The sequence below is a fragment of the Haliotis cracherodii genome, unplaced genomic scaffold (assembly GCF_022045235.1).
Source record: "Haliotis cracherodii isolate W230 unplaced genomic scaffold, xgHalCrac1.p SCAF_12, whole genome shotgun sequence".
Taxonomy (NCBI): Eukaryota; Metazoa; Mollusca; class Gastropoda; order Lepetellida; family Haliotidae; genus Haliotis; species Haliotis cracherodii.
The window spans coordinates 7,692,525-7,718,157 of record NW_027266267.1 but is presented as its reverse complement, the minus strand read 5'-3'; the positions used below and the strand labels follow the sequence as shown (position 1 = coordinate 7,718,157).

Here is a 25,633-nt window from a genome sequence, read left to right as displayed (position 1 = left end):
TACATTTCGTCCCAAAATCACGATCATCTTTATACGAAATCTTGTCCGAGTCTTCCGTCTCTTAACAGTAAACAAGTGGACGTGATGTTCCACCGTGAAAATATTTGACTGTTTAGGATCATTCGTGGAAGCTAAGGGAGGCATTTGTAACATTGCTCTTTTTAATGTGTTTGACCTTGTGGCGACCCAGAAGCAATAAAACTGATGCCATTTCTGGAAGGTCCCGATGACCTAGCAACCTATTGACTTGGTGCCGTCTGTAGTATATTGTACATGTTCAAATGTTTTAAACGTGTGAACGAGAACGGATATAATACTTCGTGATGTACATGATGACATACTCGCATTTCCTGAAATAGCTGCGCCATTAATATAGACGCTGACAGGCAGATTGCCCCCAGAAGGGCGATATGCGTGTAGACATGAAATTTTATACATATATCATTTTGTTTTTTGTACGGAAAGAGCTACCTGTTGTGTTGTATGAAGCAATATTTCAAGCTGGTTTTAAAGGCACATGCATGAAAATTGACCGAGATTTAGTCATAAACAACCGCATAAACAGAAAGGTTTGATTTAACAAGATCCCTTAAAGGGAACACTCTCACTCACTCACTCACTCACTCACTCACACTCTCACTCACTCACTCACTCACTCACTCAGACTGTAAGGTTGGATGTAAAAAGGTGGGCGGTATTGCGATCCCCATAGACTTGTATAAGTCTCTATCGCAATAACTACTAGGTTAAATCATAATTTCTAGATTATGTAAAAAATAAGAACAAGTTATCCTTATAAGAGACTGGAGTCCTTAGATTGCCACATATGAAGACTTGCCTATTACGAGGATAGAATTACTAAACATCCATGGGCTTTTCTTTCAGTACAGCCTTGGAGCAAGGCTATGTTCTCCGTAACGGTAGCTGACTGTGTGTCCCGACAAGTCGTACGTCATCACGGGGAGAGCGTGTAACACGTGGTGATGCGTGGTGAGGGGCATTCTGATCACATGGTATTACAGCAGAATGCGGTCTCTCTTTACACATGCACATATGTCATGTCGGAGAGGTTATCAAGCACCTGGCGGACATATTGAATTGATCACGTGGCCCCGAGAGTCTCCGGGAACTCTCGCCTGTGTGAGACCAGAGCAGATAGGAACCGTATGATCATGGCGGAGTGTAGTTATAGTTGTGTATCGTTTTCATTAGTGCTACCTCATTAAAACAGCATGGGTTATTCAGTTTGGCGCTGCTTTGAGCATCTTAGCATCTTAGCAACATCTTAGCAATTTCACAGCTTAATGAGGGAGGCTAACCAAGGGTTATACTGGTACGATAATAAACGTTTCCAATTTTAGTGAGTGAGTGAGTGAGTTGGGTTTAACGCCGCTTTTAACAGTATTCTAGTCATATCACGGCGTGTCAGCTTGATGTGGGAGTAAAGCCTGAAGTGATGCAGGTATCAGACGTTTACCACTTCGGTGAAACCCACGAGCACGGGTTATGTGCCGACAAGCCTAGAAACATAATCGGGGCGAACCCATTCGAACCATAATCACAATTTTAGAGAAACCGTACACGTATGTAAGACTTTGGTGAAACTAACGACCAGAGATATGGTGCTGACAATCCAAGGAGCTGGGCGAATCTGAGATTCGAACCCATAAACAGAGAATCCTGGGATCAGTAAGGGACGCAACTCTTTAGACGACTGGCCGAACAGTGACGCCTTTCAACCCCTCTGTGTTTTACACAGTTTTCCAGCTATGGTATGTGACTGCGGCTTCCTAATACAGTAAACTACGGTTATAACGAACTCAAAGGGACTACTATTTTTAGTTCGTTATAACCGTAGTTCGTTATAAGCATATATACAGTATAACTACAGCAAATAGTCGGGACTAAAAAGTTAGTTCGTTATATCCGTTAGTTCGTTATAAGCGTGTTCATTATAACCGTAGTTTACTGTAATCGTGTTTGGACCAGACAATCCAGTGATTGATATTGTGAACAACATCCACGCTTTCGGGGTATGGCGACACTAAATCAACCATCTATCCAGTCTCATTGGGTGCCTTTTACAACCAGCCTATAATTTTGTTTGTTTGTTTATTTGTGTGTTGTTTAACGCCGCACTCAGCAATATTCCAGCAATATATGACAGCGGTCTGTAAAATAATCGAGTCTGGACCAGACAATCCAGGAATCCTCATGGGGTTGTGTATAGCATACATTATTCTGCAATATCAACATGTGTTTACATACTTTTGTCCATCAGTATACGTGTACGATCATACGGGTCGCTCAGTGCAGGGTCACGTGACAGAACTGTCGCATCACTCATCATGATTGCGGATATGAAGAGCAGAAATACGTCACTCGCTTCCGTGGCCCTTCACAATAGATTTGACGATGTGATACAAGCTCCTTCCGAGCGCGTTACACTCTCGGTAACATCGCTGCTACCAGTGTGGGCGCGGCCATTACAAGAATCTTGAAGTTTGCCCTCTAACCCCATATGTAGTAACGTTTATACTTTTGTTTATGTCTTTTGGAATGCCATCATAGTTCATTTTGAATAGGTTTACTACTGACCATGTTTTCATAATGAATTTACTTTGTTGTTTTGATAATCAGATTGGTTCTAGATTGCAGACTAACGGAAAATCAACCAACTTCTCACTTACATTCTTACTATATCAATAACACGATAGTTTTAATGAAACAGAAATTTAAATTGACAAACGAAGAAAGTAATTTAGCAGCGATAAGTGAATTCGGCGTCACGACAGTCGTCACTTGTTTGTAAACATAACGGTCATTCGGTTCCGAGTTCAACTCCAAGCATGGTTGTGGCCACCTATTCACAGTGGGGAGTTTTGACTGGTGGCAGCGATAGTGTAGCGAGCTCCGCGAACGTACTATCGCTGTGAGGAGCTTGGATGTGGTATATGCATGGTAGACAAGCAATAACAGAAGGTAGCTGTTATCGACCCGTGAAAAAATTAAACGAAAAAGGAATAAGCGAAGATAATCTTGTAATATGAATCATAGAGAATAACGATTGGTTTTGTAGAGCGAGTGAGTGAATATGGTTTTACGCCGCCTTTAGCAATAGTCCAGCAATATCACGATAGAGCTTCACACATTGTACCCATGTAGGGAATCGAACCCGGGTCTAGGGTCGACGAGTGGATGCTTTGACCACTAGGCTACCCGACCGCCCCTTGTTTGTGGAGATAAGATGTCAAGAAATCCAGAATAATTTGTTTGTTTGTTTGTTGTGTAACGCCGCACTCAGCAATATTCCAGCTATATGACGGCGGTCTGTAAATAATCGAGTCTGGACCAGACAATCCAGCGATGAAATCATGAGCATCGATCCACACAATCGGGATACGATGACATGCATCAACCAAGACAGCGAGCCTGACCACCCGATCCCGTTAGTCGCCTCTTACGACAAGCTTAATCGGGTTCCTGAAGACCTCTGTTACAACAGATCTCTTCTACCCCGGAATCTTCACGGGGCCAGTATCAATCAATATTAGCTCTATGTAAGAAACCAGAACACAGGCTTCTAACAATAAGCACATGAAACATCTGCCTTGTTTTTCCTGCAATACCACCCGTGTCACCGTGTGCAATAGTACTACAGTATAGTTGCCTGCTCTTCGAAGGGCCTCCTCCGTGGTCTAGTGGTAGAGCGTCCGTCCGGAGAGCAGAAGGTCCGGAGTTCGATCACCGGCCGCGACATAAGACGTTAAAATACGGTAGGCATTAATTTGAGGGGCTAAAACAAGGACTGGTCAGCTCGGAGTCAGTATACTGTGTCTGAGTGGGGTATTCATGTTAAACTGCGGCATGGTATCTCAGTGGGCTGGCACAAGAAAAATCGGCATCAGTCCGGACTAGTTCAATCAGCCACACACACACACACACACACACACACACACACGTGCATGCACGTCGCAATATCAGTGTAATAATCTTGGACGCGACGTTAAACCCAATTTCACTTCACAACCTGCTTTTCGAAGCATATTTCATCAATGTGAATTGAGAAACAAAATGTCGTCGCATCGCTTGTGAGAGAGACTACAGGCGGACCAAATTGTGACGGATGGCAGTTCTAGTGTGCACTTAGTTCAACCAACAGCAGGTCGACCAGGTCTGACAGAAATCCATATATATTGAAACTAATTTTGTACCCATTTTGCCGGTGCCCCCGGGTGGTCAGGATACGCTCTACTTTCCTCGAACACCTGGTATCATCGCTGTGGTAGTGATTCATAAACACATGCTCATGCTATCGGAATCGTACAATAGATTCGGTTTTTAGAAGCGATTATGATTGTGGAAAGGGTATATTGAGGAGAATCAAACCCAGTCAGCGTCGTGACGAGCAAATGGTTCATCCACTAGGCTACTTCACTGCCCTTATATGCGAGGTGAAATGGGGTTTATTTGCTAGTGATTCATAGGTGAAATGGGGTTTAACGTCGCGTCAAAGATTATTGCACTTATATAGCGACGTGCATGTACGTGTGTGTGTGGCTGCTTGTACTAGTCTGGGCTGATACCGATTTATAGTGCTAGCACACTGAGATACCATGCCGCAGTTTAACATGAAGACCCCACTCAGACACAGTATACTGACTCCGAGCCGACCAATCCTTGCTCTAGACCCTAATGTCGAGCGCCAGGCAGGGTAACAACAAGTACTATCTTTTAAAGTCTTTTGGTTTGACACAGCCGGGGATCGAACCCCGCACGCTTATTCACCCCTACACATGAATACCACCATACAAAGACAGGCAGCCCCACAGGTTAGTAGCCACTTTTAAAATAGCCCTCTCTTCGAAACATATTTAATCCATGAATATAAATTGAAAACAAAATGGCCTCGCATCCTTTGATCGTTGGAGTGACCCCTGACGAATACCGAGTTGTGACGGATGACGATATGGCGAACTCAAGTAGACAGGAGTCCGTTCCAGTCAGAACCGGAAGGAACAGCTTCAAGGTGGTGCTGGAGATCGGGGGAGTCTCCCTATAGCATATGTATTTTTAATAAAACAATTATTCCCATTCTATTGATCATATCAGCTCCAGCAGCCTCTTCTCCTCCATTTTTCAGGTCCTGGCTGACAGATTTGCTGTTTCAGGATTATTTTTATTACACCTAATATAGATATTTTGCTAGTGAAGTCTATGTTAGTTTACTATAAACATGGAGATGGTTGCACAATAGATTGTGATGTAAAACATTTTTTGATGATATTTGTTATTATAGCTAAAATGGATAGAATTATTATTAAACCGCCCGCACGTTATTAGAAATGAGCGGGCCTCTGTAACTTGATAAAGCCCTCATATTGCTTGACGACGGGCCATTATAACGTCATAGGGTAGGGAAAGTCATCTGGTTTGTTCTATGACGTTTCCATATTTGTAAAAATGGGTCAGTGACATTCGTGTTGATTCGGTAAATGTTTCAAAACCGATATTGCTGTTTCTTTTTATTTGATAACAAATTCCATCCTTTTTAGCTATAATAACGGTAACGCTATTTTTCAGGGCATTATCATTAGCAGAAACCCTCGGTCTTCGGGCTTCTGCAAATGATAGTGCCCTGAAAAATAACGTTACCCTCATAATAAATGGTTTTCTCCCTGCACCCACCGATCTCGAGCCTCACGGCATCCTGATCATTATCAGGCTCGCGTTGTACGCGCTTGCAGTGAAACAACCTCATCCTGCTGGTGTTATCAAGCATATTCACAGAGTGGGGTCGGGTGGGGGTGGGGCAGAGGGGTGGGGGAGAAACATCAAGGGATGGTAATAGTGGGTGGGTCAGGGACGTGGTGGGTGAGTATGTGTTTGCCACTGTGTGTGTCATTTGGACATGTCTGATATTTTTTCAGTAAATATGACCTACCCCTCATGTTATTGTTTATCCGTATAAATGTTTCTGTTGAAGTATTGAATTAAAACCTTTCCACTGATGCTGATTTCATATTACAATCCATCTCAATTTAAATAGAGAGCAGGTATTTGTTTATTAAGACGAGAAGTCAAAATTTGCATTATTAAGTTTAGATTTGTGTAAATCTAAACTTGTTGCTTAGAATAAAAATCATTAATAGGCCTGGAGGTTCATCGTCAATCCGAAGTGAAATAGTACAATTTGTATCTTCAAAGAAAAGACAAACTTCAGGTTTCCTCCAAAATCAAGCTGACACGCCGTGATATAACTGGAATACAGTTCAAAGCAGAGTTAAACCCAACTTACTCACTCCCCCCACATCAAGCTGACACGCCGTGATATAACAGAAATACTGTTCAATGCAGAGTTAAACCCAACTCACTCACTCACTCCTCCCATATGAAGCTGACACTCCGTGATATAACTGAAATACTGTTCAAAGCGGCGTTAAACCCAACTCACTCACTCACTCCCTCACACCAAGCTGACACGCCGTGATATAACTGAAATACTGTTCAAAGCAGCGTTAAACCCAACTCACTCACTCACTCCTCCCACATGAAGCTGACACGCCGGGATATAACGGAAATACTGTTCAAAGACGCGTTAAACCCTTCCACTCACTCAAAGAAAGAGGGGATTTCTAACAATTAGGAAAATGATAAATTAGAGTATAACCAAAAAATATTTATGCCTCTAGCTTATTGAGTACTCGATGTATTTGCATAGTTGAGCCGGTCTTCCGGCCAAGCAGTATTACAGAAAATTCAACAAATGTAACATTTTACACAAAAATAAAACTATGAAGGGTCTAAAATTAAAAATAATAATTTTCGAGTGACGATGAATATCCTTAACCCAACTAAGTGATGCAGGAAAATGTTTTGGGGGTTAGATTCATTTCTTTCAGTAATCGTCCGCCTCCGTGGTCTAGTGGTAGAGCGTCCGCCGGAGAGCGGAAGGTCCGGGGTTCGATCCCCTGCCGCGTCATACCAAAAGACGTTAAAAGATGGTACTTGTTATTTCCCTGTCTGGCGCTCGGCATTAAGGGGCTAAAACATGGACTGGTCGGCTCGGAGTCAGTATACTGTGTCTGAGTGGGGTATTCATGTTAAACTGCGGCATGGTATCTCAGTGAGCTAGCACTATAAATCGGCACCAGTCCGGACTAGTACAAGCAGCCACACAAACACACATACATGCATGCACGTCGCTATATAAGTGCAATAATCTTGGACGCGACGTTAAACCCCATTTCACCTAACCTCACCTCTTTCGGTAATCGTCTTGTTTAATAGAAACAAGACTTATGCTGTCATAGACTGTGCTGGATGTTTGAAAATAATTGCCGTTATCATAACTTCCCAAGTTACATTTCTGAGCTTGTCTCATCATGTGCTAACACTCCACTCCGAATGCATTACGTCTAAGTACTTAATCCACATGGCGTTGTGCTTTGAGTTCAAACTGTCAGCCATGTTTCCCCTCCAGGAAAATAAATGCGACTGTTATTGCCTGCTATCAGTGCTGAGCGGGGTGTTGGGGAGGGGAGGGGGAGGGGGGGGGGGGGTGTTGTTGGGGGGAGGGAGGGGTGCATGCTATTGTTTCCAACACCCGGCCCTGAAACCTGCCTCGTAGTTCTGCACCATGACCGTGGAATATATTTATTTAATGAAAAAAATCAATCTTGAAACGCATACAAAAGCAAGTCTAGCCAGCTCAAGCTAGCTCTATTCTGAAATCAGCAAAGAGAATTTTGTATTTTATTTTTAGAGTCAAGAAGGATATTGTGTAATAAAGATTTCAGAGACTAAATGTTAGTCTAGCATAGGGAATGTTTTATTTTATTTTTAGAGTCAAGAAGGATATTGTGTAATATAAGACTTCAGAGACTAAATGTGAGTCTACCTGCCTCGGTGAGCTGGACGTTTGTGTTTTAGGGGATGACATCCCAGTAGGTTGTCCAGTAAAGGTACCAAGGTCACCAAGGTCACCTGCAGCCTCCCACGCGCAGCACAGCTGTGGCCCGTGGCTCTGCTCGACTTAGGGACTGACCACTTGAAATTCAGGGTGGGTAGTGGCTTAGAAACACCTTACAACAATGTGTCTTTTGTGGCAGACAATAATACTTCTTTTCAATCTGAGGCACAATTATGTTTTGAAGTATTATTATCAGCATTCAACCCCAATATACTCTAAATGATTGTATTCGTCGGCAACTGAGTGGGTGAGTGAGTGAGTGAGTGAGTTGGGTTTAACGCCGCTTTTAACAGTATTCCAGTTATATCACGGCGTGTCAGCTTGATGTGGGAGGAGTGAGTGAGTTGGGTTTAACGCCGCTTTTAACAGTATTCCAGTTATATCACGGCGTGTCAGCTTGATGTGGGAGGAGTGAGTGAGTTGGGTTTATCGCCGCTTTTAACAGTATTCCAGTTATATCACGGCATGTCAGCTTGATGTGGGAGGAGTGAGTGAGTTGGGTTTATCGCCGCTTTGAACAGTATTTCAGTTATATCACGGCATGTCAGCTTGATGTGGGAGGAGTGAGTGAGTTGGGTTTATCGCCGCTTTTAACAGTATTCCAGTTATATCACGGCATGTCAGCTTGATGTGGGAGGAGTGAGTGAGTTGGGTTTATTGCCGCTTTTAACAGTATTCCAGTTATATCACGGCGTGTCAGCTTGATGTGGGAGGAGTGAGTGAGTTGGGTTTATTGCCGCTTTTAACAGTATTCCAGTTATATCACGGCGTGTCAGCTTGATGTGGGAGGAGTGAGTGAGTTGGGTTTATTGCCGCTTTTAACAGTATTCCAGTTATATCACGGCGTGTCAGCTTGATGTGGGAGGAGTGAGTGAGTTGGGTTTATTGCCGCTTTTAACAGTATTCCAGTTATATCACGGCGTGTCAGCTTGATGTGGGAGGAGTGAGTGAGTTGGGTTTATTGCCGCTTTTAACAGTATTCCAGTTATATCACGGCGTGTCAGCTTGATGTGGGAGGAGTGAGTGAGTTGGGTTTATTGCCGCTTTTAACAGTATTCCAGTTATATCACGGCGTGTCAGCTTGATGTGGGAGGAGTGAGTGAGTTGGGTTTATTGCCGCTTTTAACAGTATTCCAGTTATATCACGGCGTGTCAGCTTGATGTGGGAGGAGTGAGTGAGTTGGGTTTATTGCCGCTTTTAACAGTATTCCAGTTATATCACGGCGTGTCAGCTTGATGTGGGAGGAGTGAGTGAGTTGGGTTTATTGCCGCTTTTAACAGTATTCCAGTTATATCACGGCGTGTCAGCTTGATGTGGGAGGAGTGAGTGAGTTGGGTTTATTGCCGCTTTTAACAGTATTCCAGTTATATCACGGCGTGTCAGCTTGATGTGGGAGGAGTGAGTGAGTTGGGTTTATTGCCGCTTTTAACAGTATTCCAGTTATATCACGGCGTGTCAGCTTGATGTGGGAGGAGTGAGTGAGTTGGGTTTATTGCCGCTTTTAACAGTATTCCAGTTATATCACGGCGTGTCAGCTTGATGTGGGAGGAGTGAGTGAGTTGGGTTTAACGCTGCTTTTAACAGTATTCCAGTTATATCACGGCGTGTCAGCTTGATGTGGGAGGAGTGAGTGAGTTGGGTTTATCGCCGCTTTTAACAGTATTCCAGTTATATCACGGCGTGTCAGCTTGATGTGGGAGGAGTGAGTGAGTTGGGTTTATCGCCGCTTTTAACAGTATTCCGGTTATATCACGGCGTGTCAGCTTAATGTGGGAGGAGTGAGTGAGTTGGGTTTATCGCCGCTTTGAACAGTATTCCAGTTATATCACGGCGTGTCAGCTTGATGTGGGAGGAGTGAGTGAGTTGGGTTTATCGCCGCTTTTAACAGTATTCCAGTTATATCACGGCGTGTCAGCTTGATGTGGGAGGAGTGAGTGAGTTGGGTTTAACGCTGCTTTTAACAGTATTCCAGTTATATCACGGCGTGTCAGCTTGATGTGGGAGGTGTGAGTGAGTTGGGTTTAACGCTGCTTTTAACAGTATTCCGGTTATATCACGGCGTGTCAGCTTGATGTGGGAGGTGTGAGTGAGTTGGGTTTAACGCTGCTTTTAACAGTATTCCGGTTATATCACGGCGTGTCAGCTTGATGTGGGAGGTGTGAGTGAGTTGGGTTTAACGCTGCTTTTAACAGTATTCCGGTTATATCACGGCGTGTCAGCTTGATGTGGGAGGAGTGAGTGAGTTGGGTTTAACGCCGCTTTAAACAGTATTCCAGTTATATCACGGCGTGTCAGCTTGATGTGGGAGGAGTGAGTGAGTTGGGTTTAACGCCGCTTTAAACAGTATTCCAGTTATATCACGGCGTGTCAGCTTGATGTGGGAGGAGTGAGTGAGTTGGGTTTATCGCCGCTTTTAACAGTATTCCAGTTATATCACGGCGTGTCAGCTTGATGTGGGAGGAGTGAGTGAGTTGGGTTTATCGCCGCTTTTAACAGTATTCCAGTTATATCACGGCGTGTCAGCTTGATGTGGGAGGAGTGAGTGAGTTGGGTTTATCGCCGCTTTTAACAGTATTCCAGTTATATCACTGCGTGTCAGCTTGATGTGGGAGGAGTGAGTGAGTTGGGTTTAACGCTGCTTTGAACAGTATTTCAGTACTATCACGGCGTGTCAGCTTGATGTGGGAGGAGTGAGTGAGTTGGGTTTAACGCTGCTTTTAACAGTATTCCAGTTATATCACGGCGTGTCAGCTTGATGTGGGAGGAGTGAGTGAGTGAGTTGGGTTTAACGCTGCTTTTAACAGTATTTCAGTTATATCACGGCGTGTCAGCTTGATGTGGGAGGAGTGAGTGAGTTGGGTTTAACGCTGCTTTTAACAGTATTCCAGTTATATCACGGCGTGTCAGCTTGATGTGGGAGGAGTGAGTGAGTTGGGTTTAACGCTGCTTTTAACAGTATTCCAGTCACATCACGGCGTGTCAGCTTGATGTGGGAGGAGTGAGTGAGTTGGGTTTATCGCCGCTTTTAACAGTATTCCAGTTATATCACGGCGTGTCAGCTTGATGTGGGAGGTGTGAGTGAGTTGGGTTTAACGCTGCTTTTAACAGTATTCCGGTTATATCACGGCGTGTCAGCTTGATGTGGGAGGTGTGAGTGAGTTGGGTTTAACGCTGCTTTTAACAGTATTCCGGTTATATCACGGCGTGTCAGCTTGATGTGGGAGGAGTGAGTGAGTTGGGTTTAACGCTGCTTTTAACAATATTCCAGTTATATCACGGCGTGTCAGCTTGATGTGGGAGGAGTGAGTGAGTTGGGTTTAACGCCGCTTTTAACAGTATTCCAGTCACATCACGGCGTGTCAGCTTGATGTGGGAGGAAAGCCCGAAGTGATGCAGGTCTCAGACGTTTACCACTTCGGCGAAACCAACGAGCCCGGGTATAGTGCTGACAAACCTAGAAACATAATCGGGGTGAACAGGGATTCGAACCCCCGCACCCCCCGTCGGCTACTGCGTGATCAGGGGCACTAATGGGGCGCTGATTTTGCATGAATTCACTTTTAACGTGTAACACGATGTATAAATTCAGGTCATTCTAGGTTCAATAAAAGTAAGGTTCCCTCTTTGATTTGAATACCAAATCATTTTAACAGACAAACTAGGTTCAAGGCAGCAGTTAGGTTGTGTCATGTGAAAGATATCAACGACAGGACCCGCTCCACATAAATACTGACAGCACAATCCGTTGTACGATACCGACCATACCATGCAGTGTGTTTAAGAGTCACAGCAGGTGCTCGGGGATAGGTCAGCGGTTCCTGCCGCATCAGTTCTTTTCCATGTTTATAAAAAAGGGATTTGGCAATATCTCTCTTTTTATTCGGATGTTGCTTTTAGTTTTAAACAGAATGTACTTCATTTGTCTTCAGAGCGGTCAATATCACGGTGGGGGACACCAGAAATGGCCTTCACACATTGTACCCAGGTCGGGAATCAAACCCGAGTCCTCGGCGTGACGAGCGAACGCTTTAACCACAAGGCCACCCTACCGCCCACGCTCATGTTTCGACTCCATCCAACCAATGAGCAGTAGACATATTGGAATAACTGACTAAGGTTGTTCTTGTCAACAATAGAGAAGTCACCTATAAGACCGTCTCCGTGGTCCAGTGGGAAAGCGTTCGGTCGGAGAGAGGAATGTCCGGGGTTTGATCCCCGGCTGCGTCATACCAAAAGACGTTAAAAGATGGTAGGCATTAAGGGGTCAAAACAAGGACCGGTTGGCTCGGAGTCAGTATACTGTGTCTGAGTCGGGTATTCCTATTAAACTGCGGCATGGTATCTCAGTTGGTTAGCACTATATATCCCCATCAGTCGGGACTAGTACAAGCAGCCATATACACACGCATGCACGTCGGTAAGTGCATTATCTTGGACACGACGTTAAACCCCATTTCACATCACCTAATATGACCTACAGGTTGATAGCAGTATGATGAGCCTTGGCAGACACAAGAAGTGGAAATTTCATCATGAGCTGCCAAGTCCATGCTCGGCAACACCTTCCTATAATTGAACAACCTGGAAGAAATGTGTTCGTATATGAAAATGAAACTCTCACTGGTTCCTTAAATTAACCATATCGTGGGTATTTTGGGAATGTGATTTTTGTCTGAGAATGGTACCTAAGTTTAAAGCACCAGTTCCTAAATTTCAAATTTCAAATTAAGGAACACCTTTGCAGTGACGAGTGAGTGAGTTTGGTTTAACGCCGCTTTTAACAGTATTCCAGTTATATCACGGCGTGTCAGCTTAATGTGGGAGGAAAGCCCGAAGTGATGCAGGTCTCAGACGTTTACCACTCCGGTATAGTGCTGACAAACCTGGAAACATAATCGGGGCGAACCGGGATTCGAACCCACAATCATAGGTTTCTGGCGTGCCTAAGGGACGCAACTCTGCACAGCGAATCGCGGCGCCTTAGACGACTGGGCCATCCGTGCCCCCTGCAGTGACGACATACGACTACATGTATACACCCTAACTCAGGTGAGACCTGGTCTGCAAGGGTAAAAGTCGTACTGCGATTTACGGAATAACAAATTGTTATTTCAGATCACTCTTACTGGTCTGTCATGTGTATCATGTACCCTAAGTTATTGTCATATGCGTTCACGGAAAGCGTTCCTTTTGATCGTGTGTCCAGCGTAACCATCACCCCTGGGGGAAATATCATGAGGGGTCAATTATCAGGTCTGGATAATAATTGTCCCTTCCCTGTCAGTAGGTACTTCTGTTTGTTATATATTTTCAAAGGAGACGGCGCAAGTCTAAGCAGTCTGTGACCCAGTGAGCACTTCCGGTAAGGTCAACGGGACAAGGCTTTCATTGTTCCGCAGGATTGCATAGACCACGCCTCGTCAGCGGAATGAATGGCGACACGTACGACCAGTTTGATGATGTCGATTATAGTGACTTTAACGAAGGCGATTTTTAAAGCAACTGTGAGAAGTATTAAATTAATTTCCTGCTAATTGAAAACATTTCGGCCTATGTGTACACAATGTTGGTGTAAACTCGACTTATGAAGTTTATTATAATAATGGCAATATTATATTATTATTATGTACAGATTAAAATAAAAAAATGCAGCAAAAAGGGTGTGGGTGATCTTCGCACAGTCATGCTGGTTAGGCTCATCATCAGCTCAGGGCCCTTGCCCCCTCTACACGCAGCCCAGACAGCGAATGGGACTTTTCCCAGGAAGCCCTGCCGAGTCAAACCCACCCAGAACTTTTCGGAAAATGTGAAGACTCCCCAACACTGCAGCCTTCTGCATCACCCAGATTGTCAGAAGGACTGTATTCCTGGTAGCAAACCCGGGTACTCTCCCAAAGTCAGTCAACTGATTGGGAGGTACCGAACCTAAGGCACCTAGAACAATGGGGAGTCGAAAAACTTGGTACTTGGGATGCAAGCGTGACATTTCGAAAGCGAAGTTTGCATATCTGCCATTTTTTTCCTGAATCTTGTTAATCACAATAGTGTCAAAAGAGACAGAAAATTCAAAAATATAAATGATTTCATTAGATTTATCAAAAAGTACAAGATCAGGTTTGTTGGTCCGGACAGGTCTGAGGGTTTATACGGGACTATTCCAAAGGATTTTGTATTTATCGTTTTCCATGACGCCATCTACATATTCCGGATCGTACCATAGATGGACCTCTGCGTTAAAACCATAAGCATGGCGAAGACGTTAATGAAATGATCGAGCCACTCAAATATATCGCTTAAGATACTGTGTTTGTGTCAAAGCTGGGCATCCAGTCACAATGTGTTGGACAGTCTCATTAACTTCATTGCATTATCTACATTTCATATTTACATTTTGATGTAAAATCACACATTGCCGATTTCGAGTGGGAAGTGACATGTCCTGAGCAGCAAACAGAAATCCTTCTGTTTCACTTCTCAAGCCAGCCGACTTCATCCAAGTGAAGGACTCTGCAGGGTTGCTGGCTTTCTCAACACACTGCACATAAACTCGATGCAGTGGTCGTTCAGATAGCCTCTCCTTGAAAAACTGAGCCTGGGCCGATTTGATATGGAACTTCGCTTGGTTGACACTCATTTCTGTACCGTCTAGCAGTACAGAACAATCAACAAAATCAACACTGACATTGAGATAATGTCCCACATCCTTGGCTCGTTTAAGAAAACTGTGGAATGCCTTGTTTTCATAATGAGTCTTGACATGTTTCACAAGAGGATCAAATAGATGTGTGCAAAAGTGCACAAAACAATTCTATCATGAAGAGCCCCAACGTTAATCAAACCACGTCCTCCCATTATGATTGGTACAAATAATGAGTGAGTGAATATGGTTTTACGCCGCTTTTAGCAATATTCCAGCAATATCAGGGCGGGGGATACCAGAAATAGGCTTCACACATTGTACCCATGTCGGGAATCGAACCCGGGTCTTCGGCGTGACGAGCGAACGCTTTAACCACTTGGCTACCCGACCGCCCCTGGTAAATATAAGCGAGGATGATTCTTCGTGTGAGGGTGTCAATACTTTGCTTGGTTGACACGCATTTCTGTAGAGTCCAGCAGTACACAACCATCAATAAAATCAACACTGACATTGAGATTATGTCCCACATCCTTGGCTCGATTGAGAAAACTGTGGAATGCCTTATTTTCATTAAGAGTCTTGACATGCTTCACAAGGGGATCATTAGACAAATAATTGTGTGCACAAGTGCACAATACATATCTATCACAAAGAGCGTCCACGTTAATCACACCACGCCTTCCCATCATAATTATGATTAATATGATTATTATTGAGACTAGTGAGTGGAGGGATTATTAACTGAATGTAAGAAAGAAAAACTGGTTGAAAAAAAGAAAGAATGAATAAATGAATGAATGATCAATCAAGCATTTAAGTAATCAAGCAATCTCGCAATCGATGATTTAAGAGATAAATCAATTAACCAACCAACAGAAGGACGAATCTATAATTTAACCAACGGATCAACCACATCAACGAACCAACGATCAACAGAGGAAACAAAAACATCAGCACACAAAGCACACACACGCACGCACGCACGCACGCACGCACGCACGCACACACACACACACACACGGTTAACGTAACTGATGATACTTGTGTATGTTATCTATGTATGTTATCTCTGTGAGGAGGAACATTGGCGAGGACATGGAGATTATGACACATATATTACTACCTTTCTCTTCGTGTCTGTACTAGTTAACAAAGGCCCAACCGTTTCCATTCATACGTTATCAATGGGACCAGTCCGTTATCTTGATAACATTGTCTTTGGTGTCACTCTATCACAGCCAGTTGATTTCCACGAGGCATTTTACTGAGTATATTCGTGAGTGGGTTGGTAACACATGATAAAATGGTTATGTGGAATGGGTTTTGGCGCGTTCAAGATTATTGCACTTCTATGGCTACGTGTATAGCCTGTCGCACAGTCCGTGAACAATTATTTTCTCTTTCTCCTAGCTTTTTATGTACTGCTGAAGCCCATTATGAAGCAAGTCTAGATTTTCCTCAGGGTGTGTTATTTGATTCTAACCAAATTATATACGTTCAGAGACTAAACGTTACTCAAGTTTGAGTGTGGCAGCTTGTACTAGTCCAGACTAACGCTGGTGTTATAGTGCTAGCCCTCTGAGATACCATGCTGTGAGTTTACCATTATACTCGAGCGTGTGAAATGGTAAAACGGTGACTTATAAAATCAAAATTTATATATTGCCACGTATATTGTGAGTTTACCACTATACTCGAACCTGTGATAAGGTGACCTATAAAAATAACGTATAAAATATTACCATGTATATTGTAAATTTACCATTGTACTCAAATATGTGATATAGTGACATGATGGCCTACAAATTCAACGTTAATATATTAAAATGTTTATTGTGAGTTTACCATTATACTCGAACGTACGTGTGATATAGTGACACGGTAATTTTATAAAATACACACATATATACATTACATATATATGAAAACACCCAATATATATCAATGTATATTGTGTGTTTACCATTGTACTCGAATGTATAGGCCAACATTGTACATTGTGTGAGGATGGGACCCACCCATACGACACTCCGTGGCTTATGCGCTATAGCAGTTGGTACAAGTGGGCTACTTCTCGGTACGTGACGTCATTGCCCTTCACTCGCCTTTCTTACTCGGTATACCTATGCATGATTAACTATGTATATAATGTGCGTCGTCAACCCATATCATACTACAAGGGCCATGTGTATCTTCAAACGCAGCTCATTGCATAATTCGTAGTATTCTGGTCTAATTAGCAGATTATCTCTTAACTTACCTTGATATGGTCCGCATGAACATTTGCCCCATCATGTTCTTAATCTTTAAGTTGGTGCATATTCCTTGATACTCGAAGACTATCCCAACCTGTTAGAGGCTAATTTTGATTACGCCATTGTGGCTTGTTCATTTCACGTGCACGTGCCGAGTCCGGCAAATTACCCAGGTGTGCGACTCACAGTGGTCAGTCCAGGTGCAATTAACCCAGGTGTGCCAGAACCGAGACTTGCCCCAGGCGTGAGCTTCGTTTATTGATGACTATGGACATAATCTTCATATTATTATTTTATTTATCTATCTATTTTTGTTTTATATTTATCTATTACTTCTGTTCACACAATCTGTTATGAAAACATATCTTATAGTATTTCCCCCTCAGTTAGTTTCTCATTTCTCTACACCAGAACTGTTCTTCTTACTGTTCAATTTACCAATATTTATCACTTACAGTTTCCCCAGCAACATCCTTGTGTTTTACTGTCCCTATTGTGCAAATATTACCTTGTATATCATCACTGTTATTTCTAAATGTACTGTTAAAGACGTCTTCACACTTTCTCTTCCAATCACCGATAGTCTGTCTGTATATGATACTTGGCTTGAAATGAACTTCGACGATGGGGGTTGATATTGTACATAACAGGCAGTCGGTGGGCATATTTGCAACAGCGATGTACTCAAAGAAAACCCATACATTCCATAAGTGTTTACATTTTGCAATGCGGGTATTCTAAATAGATCACATCTCCTCTACCACGCTATCCTACAAATGATTATGTTGCCCTGCTGTGGAGATATCCACCCAAATCCAGGTCCTCGTAGACTATCAGATCTGAACATAGTTCAACTAAATGTACGCAGTCTTAAGGATAAGATAGACCTCATAGCTAGAGTTTCAATACTATGATATTATCTGTATTACAGAAACGTGGTTACATCACGGCATTCCCGATAGCCAAGTCTCTTTTCCTGGGCATCATTTACCGTTTAGGCTTGATCGCAAGGTGGTGGGGTTGCAATATATGGTAGGAATAGTTTAGTCGTTAAACACATTGACAAATTAACTTTAATGGACTTGAGACTATATGGATCCAGGTATAAAATTGTAGTGTATTAATTGGATTTTTTTATAGAGCAGACAAAAGCAACTCATGCTGGGATCCCATTGACAAATCTAGGTAATGCCTGACCTTAATATTGATACAATTATAACAGGAGATTTTAACATTGATTTTCTTGGAGTAAATGAATAAAAAATAATCATAACAAAAGATAATCTCTGATCTTACTAGAATAACCTACCGATTTTGTACGCTACTTGATTAGATCTTTGTATCACGTTATAGTATTGTAAAGACCTTCGGTGTGCTTGACCCTGTTTGTAGTGATAATTGTCCAGTGCACGTAGGAATTAATATACCTAACCAAAATGTTTTGCATAAACAAGAATTTTTTTAAATTATAATCTTATCGATGTTGATGGGTTATTAGTAGATCTCAATGGTAATGACTGGAACGAGTTAATAAATAGCAGTTGCGTAGATGATGCAGTTAAAGAATTCACTTCAATACTTTGTAAAAGCTACGACGTTTACGTCCCCAATAACATTATTACGGTAAAAAGTTAGGACAATCTGTGGATGAGCAATGAGATCCGTCGTTTAATGCGTAAACGCAACCGTAAACATAAAACTGCAAAAAAAACACTATCCCTCGGATTGGAAAACCTTTAGACAATTACGAAATCAAGTTGTCACCTCCATTAGAATTGCAAAACGAAATTACTGCAAAAAAATAGATGAAAAAATTAATAATTTCCGAGGTTCTAAAACTTGGTGGAGTGTGGTGAAGCGCTTTCTAAAAAACAAAAATCCAACCTGTTATATATAAAGATAAGGTTTATGATGATGATGTATGTAAAGCTAATATTTTAAACGACTATTTCTCTGAACAATCGACAATTGAATTTCCATCAAAAACATTGCCAGATGAGTGTTCTAACACATTATGAGTATGGTTTTACGCCGCTTTGAGCAATATTCCAGCAATATCACCAGAAATGGGCTTCACACATAGTACCCATGTCGGGAATCGAACCCGGGTTTTCGGCGTGACGAGAGAACGCTTTAACCACTAGGCTACCCGACCGCCCCTCTAACACATTGGATCATATTGTCCTCACTCCTGGGGAAATTCAAGATGTTTTACTTTCTGTTGATACCACCAAGGCATCCGGACCTGACGGTATAAATAACAAACTTATCAAAGATTCTGCTAAAAGTATATCCCTCCTATTTTCATTAATCTTGAACATGTCACTTAAAGATTCTGTTTTCCATCAAAATGGAAACTGGCATCTGTATTGTCAATGCACAAAGAAGGAAATGTAAATGAATGCAGTAATTATAGACCAATCGCACTAACAAGTTGTTTGGCAAAAGTATTTAAAAAAATGTATCCATAAACATGTGTTCTTCAAAGACAACAGTATTCTGAGCAATTTCCTGTCATTTTTTATACCATACGATTCCACGAGCTACCAATTATTAGATTTGTATAATTTTATATCAAAGGCTCTAGACAATGGAAAAGAAGTAAGGGCAGTGTTTTGTGATATTAGCAAGGCCTTTGATAAAATTTGGCATAAAGGATTACTTTATACTTTATAAATTATCTTCATGTGGAATTCGAGGTAAATTGTTGAAATGGTTTGACAGTTATCTATCAAAAAGAATACAAAAAAAGGGCTTATTAATGGTAAAGAATCACATTTAAAATCTATCACGGCAGGTATTCCACAGGGATTGGCCCTAGGACCATTATTATTTTTTATCTTCATAAATGACCTGGTTGATGATATAGACAGATAATATACGTCTCTTTGCAGACGATACGTCACTTTATATTATTGTCGACGATCCTAACACAGCAGCGATTAATTTAAATGTTGATCTAGAAAGGATATCCGTATGGGCAAATAAATGGCAAGTAACGTTTAATCCACACAAAACCGAAACCATAATGTTTTCAGGAAAAATTAACCCTAGTCAAAAACCTGTTCTTAAAATGAAAGGTACTCCAATAATAGAGGTCTCATCGCACAAACACCTAGGGCTAATTTTACAGCAAGATGGCTACTGGTCAAATCATATAGATAATATAGTAGATGAAGTAAGCCCAATGATTATCTGCGTTAGAACTTTAAAATACCACCTGTCCAGAAGAAAAGTTACAAAATATATATTTATAATTTATTTTACCAATATTCGACTAATGTGACCACGTATTGGATAACTGTTCCCAAGAACAAGCGTTGGTATTAGAAAGACTACATTTAGACGCACTGAGAACAATATGTGGAGCTACTCGTGGTACCAGTCACGAGTCTCTATACTCTGAAACTAACCTTACACCCTTACCCAAAAGACGGCAATCTCATAAACTTAAAACATTTTACAAAATGGTTAACAAGTTGGCCCCTGGATATCTGTGTAATCTTGTTCCTCCTAATGTCTCAGCGGGCGCATGTTACAGTTTAAGAACTTCTTCACAGCTACAGACTGTAAATGCTAGAACTGTTAACTACCACAAATCATTTTTACCCGACACAATGCGAATGTGGAATGAATTACAGGATAATGTTAAGTCAAAATATATTATAAATGACTTCACTAAATGTATCACCACGACAGAAAATCTTTAAATATTTGGCTTTAACCTAGACTATGGTACCCGTTTCTATCAAATTATCCATTGCCGCCTCAGATTAGGATGCAGTGATTTAAATGCACACAAATATCATAGACATATTCATGAGTCTATTAACTGCTCCTGTGGATATCATTATGAAGATCCTACACAATACTTCTTTATATGTCGCAACTACTGCAATCTTCGGAACAATTTGTACTACTATAAAGATGTGATTTGAATTCAGTATTACATGGAAATGCTACATCTACTGATACTAACCTTGCTATTGTACAATCTGTCCATTTGTTTATGCAAAATGTAAAACATTTAAAATCTAAATATGTCTTCTTTACGATTACATCAATCAAAATATTGTTTGTATTTGTGATTTGCTGGTATGCTGTTTGTTTATGTACAGATGTATTTATGTGTGTATTTGTGTATTTGTGTGTGACTTGTATATTCGCATCATAATATTTGCAACAGTAGGTACAATTAATCTAAATTTATTATTTTATGTACAGTTTACTCTCTTTAATTGTTAAATTCCTTTATAGGGAGAGGTGTTTAAATAGGTTGAACCTGTTCACCAATCCCATCCAATTTCATGGAAATAAATATTGTTTAAATCTGATACCATACTGCAGTTTAACATGAATACCCCACTCAGACGCAGTAATCAGATACCATACTGCAGTTTAACATGAATACCCCACTCAGACGCAGTAATCAGATACCATACTGCAGTTTAACATGAATACCCCACTCAGACGCAGTAATCAGATACCATACTGCAGTTTAACATGAATACCCCATTCAGACGCAGTAATCAGATACCATACTGCAGTTTAACATGAATACCCCACTCAGACGCAGTAATCAGATACCATACTGCAGTTTAACATGAATACCCCACTCAGACGCAGTAATCAGATACCATACTGCAGTTTAACATGAATACCCCATTCAGACGCAGTAATCAGATACCATAATGCAGTTTAACATGAATACCCCACTCAGACGCAGTAATCAGATACCATACTGCAGTTTAACATGAATACCCCACTCAGACGCAGTAATCAGATACCATACTGCAGTTTAACATGAATACCCCATTCAGACGCAGTAATCAGATACCATAATGCAGTTTAACATGAATACCCCACTCAGACGCAGTAATCAGATACCATACTGCAGTTTAACATGAATACCCCACTCAGACGCAGTAATCAGATACCATACTGCAGTTTAACATGAATACCCCATTCAGACGCAGTAATCAGATACCATAATGCAGTTTAACATGAATACCCCACTCAGACGCAGTAATCAGATACCATACTGCAGTTTAACATGAATACCCCACTCAGACGCAGTAATCAGATACCATACTGCAGTTTAACATGAATACCCCACTCAGAGGCAGTAATCAGATACCATACTGCAGTTTAACATGAATACCCCACTCAGACGCAGTAATCAGATACCATACTGCAGTTTAACATGAATACCCCATTCAGACGCAGTAATCAGATACCATAATGCAGTTTAACATGAATACCCCACTCAGACGCAGTAATCAGATACCATACTGCAGTTTAACATGAATACCCCACTCAGACGCAGTAATCAGATACCATACTGCAGTTTAACATGAATACCCCATTCAGACGCAGTAATCAGATACCATAATGCAGTTTAACATGAATACCCCACTCAGACGCAGTAATCAGATACCATACTGCAGTTTAACATGAATACCCCACTCAGACGCAGTAATCAGATACCATACTGCAGTTTAACATGAATACCCCACTCAGAGGCAGTAATCAGATACCATACTGCAGTTTAACATGAATACCCCACTCAGACGCAGTAATCAGATACCATACTGCAGTTTAACATGAATACCCCACTCAGACGCAGTAATCAGATACCATACTACCAAAAATTAATATCCGTCAGTTCGTTATAAGCGTGTTCGTTATAAACGTATTTTACTGTATATCTTTCGTGATCAGGTTAGAGGTTGAAAATAAGCCAGAGCAGTTGGTGCCTGGAACCGTATCATTGGCATCACCCTGACCATTTTAATGATATGAAACCAGAGCCTTTTTGCTTTGACTGACGATTTGTCCTCTACGTCATTGACTCCGCCTCTAAATCGTCAATAGATAAGGCAACCATGACAACAACAAATATCGGAATACTGCACATTTCCGTTATTACTCAATAAATCACCCTCTCGTTGTTTCGGTTATACAATTGTCAAAGTTAATGTACCTACTCATGAGGTCCCTTTCTAGAAGTTGCATATTTAACGAAAGCCAGTAGAAGAGCCATATGTTCATGAGCAGCTGAACATGCGGCTATTGAATATAACAACGGAATGTGTTTGTACCGACGCCATGTGGTCGTGTTGTGGTAAGGGTGAGTATTATCAAGGAAGCGGGAGGCTGACACACAGGCCCGGGTAACATAACTCAGGAAACACAACTTAGGAAACATAACTCAGGAAACCTTACTCAGGAAACACAACGTAAGAAACACATCTTAGGAAACATAACTCAGGAAACACAACTCAGGAAACACAACTCAGAAAACACAACTCAGGAAACATAACTCAGGAAACACAACTCAAGAAACACAACTCAGGAAACACAACCTTGGAAACATAACTCAGGAAACATAACTCAGGAAACACAACTTAGGAAACATAACTCAGGAAATGCAACTCAGGAAACACAACTTAGGAAACATAACTCAGGAAATGCAACTCAGGAAACACAACTCAGAAAACACAACTCAGAAAACATAACTCAGGAAACACAACTCAGGAAACACAACTCAGGAAACACAACTTAGGAAACACAACTTAGGAAACATAAGTCAGGAAACACAACTCAGGACACATAACTCAGGAAACACAACTCAAGAAACACAACTCAGGAAACACAACCTTGGAAACATAACTCAGGAAACATAACTCAGGAAACACAACTTAGGAAACATAACTCAGGAAATGCAACTCAGGAAACACAACTTAGGAAACATAACTCAGGAAATGCAACTCAGGAAACACAACTCAGGAAACACAACTCAGGAAACATAAGTCAGGAAACACAACTTAGGAAACACAACTCAGGAAACACAACTCAGGAAACACAACTCAGGAAACATAACTCAGGAAACACAACTTAGGAAACATAACTCAGGAAACACAACTTAGGAAACATAACTCAGGAAACACAACTCAGGAAACACAACTCAGAAAACACAACTCAGGAAACACAACTTAGGAAACATAACTCAGGAAACACAACTTAGGAAACATAACTCAGGAAACACAACTCAGGAAACAAAACTTAGGAAACATATCTCAGGAAACACAACTCAGGAAACAACTTAGGAAACACAACTTTGGAAACAACTCAGGAAACAACTTAGGAAACATAAGTCAAGAAACACAACTCAGGACACATAACTCAGGAAACACAACTCAGGAAACACAACCTTGGAAACATAACTCAGGAAACATAACTCAGGAAACACAACTTAGAAAACATAACTCAGGAAATGCAACTCAGGAAACACAACTTAGGAAACATAACTCAGGAAATGCAACTCAGGAAACACAACTCAGGAAACGCATTTCAGGAAACATAACTTAGGAAACACAACTTAGAAAACATAACTCAGGAAATGCAACTCAGGAAACACAACCCAGGAAACATAACTCAGGAAATGCAACTCAGGAAACACAACTCAGGAAACGCATTTCAGGAAACATAACTTAGGAAACACAACTTAGGAAACATAACTCAGGAAACACAACTCAGGTTCATCGACACAGTTACCGACATGGTTCATTGATGGTTACCGACATGGTTCATTGACACAGTTACCGACATGGTTTATTGACACAGTTACCAACATGGTTCATTGACACAGTTACCGACATGGTTCATTGACACAGTTACCGACATGGTTCATTGACACAGTTACCAACATGGTTCATTGACACAGTTACCAACATGGTTCATTGACGGTTACCGCCATGGTTCGTTGACAGTTACCGTCATTGACATAGTTACCAACATCGTTCGTTGACAGTTACCGTCATTGACATAGTTATGTACATTTTCCAACCCCCTCCTCCCGGGCGCCCGCTGAACGACACGTAACTACTTCGTGTCCTTGTATAACCCCCCCCCCCCCCCCCCCCCACACACACACACACACCCCCCTCCCCAGCACACACACACACACACACACACACACACACACACACACACACACACACACACACATATCATTTAAATGACGTAAATCCCTTTCTTTAGTTAATTTCCTCAGTTTCCCTAAGTTTCCCAACGTGATTCACTTCCCGATGTGATTCAACACTTAATTTTCTCGACTTGCCTCATTCAGCCGTGGGGGTATTAATCAACATAGACCTTGGTCGAATGGATAAATCCAACTTTAACCAAAGTCTGCCTCGGCCAACTTTGGACGGCACCGAAGATAGTTCAGCGCACGTGCGGGAGAACGCTCGGGGATCTCTTGTGTCGGTGACGCACCCCTCCCTCAATCCCAATCTGTACACACACCGCCAATCCTGGATATGTCGCTTCTGACTGTCCACCACGTCGACACCCGATAACAGCCAACAATAGTCAACATTAACAAGCCTATTAGAAATGCCTTGTAACAAGAAACAATTAAACGATGCCGTAGACAAAAGCTTACCTTCATCTGTTCGCCCGACAAGGAAATATTCCTGGAGTCTCGGAGCTAAAAATAACTTTTCTTCCAAAGCCTCCCAACGCTCACATTCAGACTTGACTTACATCCTATTCCTGTGAGGACGGTCACATGACAGTCACGTGATATGTAACCACGATAAATGCTTATCAGGACGTCCGCGTGTTGACTTGACGGCTGGTCACATAGTTAGGAAACATTGAGTTGATGGGCCGCTCAACACTTCCTGCTAGTCCGGACATTGACCAGGGTTTGGTTGGAAGTGTTACAATGTTTCGATTTCAACAGTGAGTAAGTGACT

General features: G+C 41.8%; 1 protein-coding gene across 2 annotated transcripts in view; it reads right to left on the bottom strand.

Annotated features, from left to right (window-relative positions):
* LOC139458161 (beta-1,3-galactosyl-O-glycosyl-glycoprotein beta-1,6-N-acetylglucosaminyltransferase-like) overlaps window positions 1-25,413 on the bottom strand; it is an 87,426-nt gene extending 62,013 nt beyond the window's left edge. For both annotated transcript variants that reach the window (XR_011652657.1, XM_071239487.1), the window contains exon 1: window positions 25,318-25,413. The gene's annotated coding sequence lies outside the window, so the exon portion shown is untranslated. The remainder of the gene's footprint in view (window positions 1-25,317) is intronic.
* Between the last annotated feature and the right edge of the window lie 220 nt (window positions 25,414-25,633).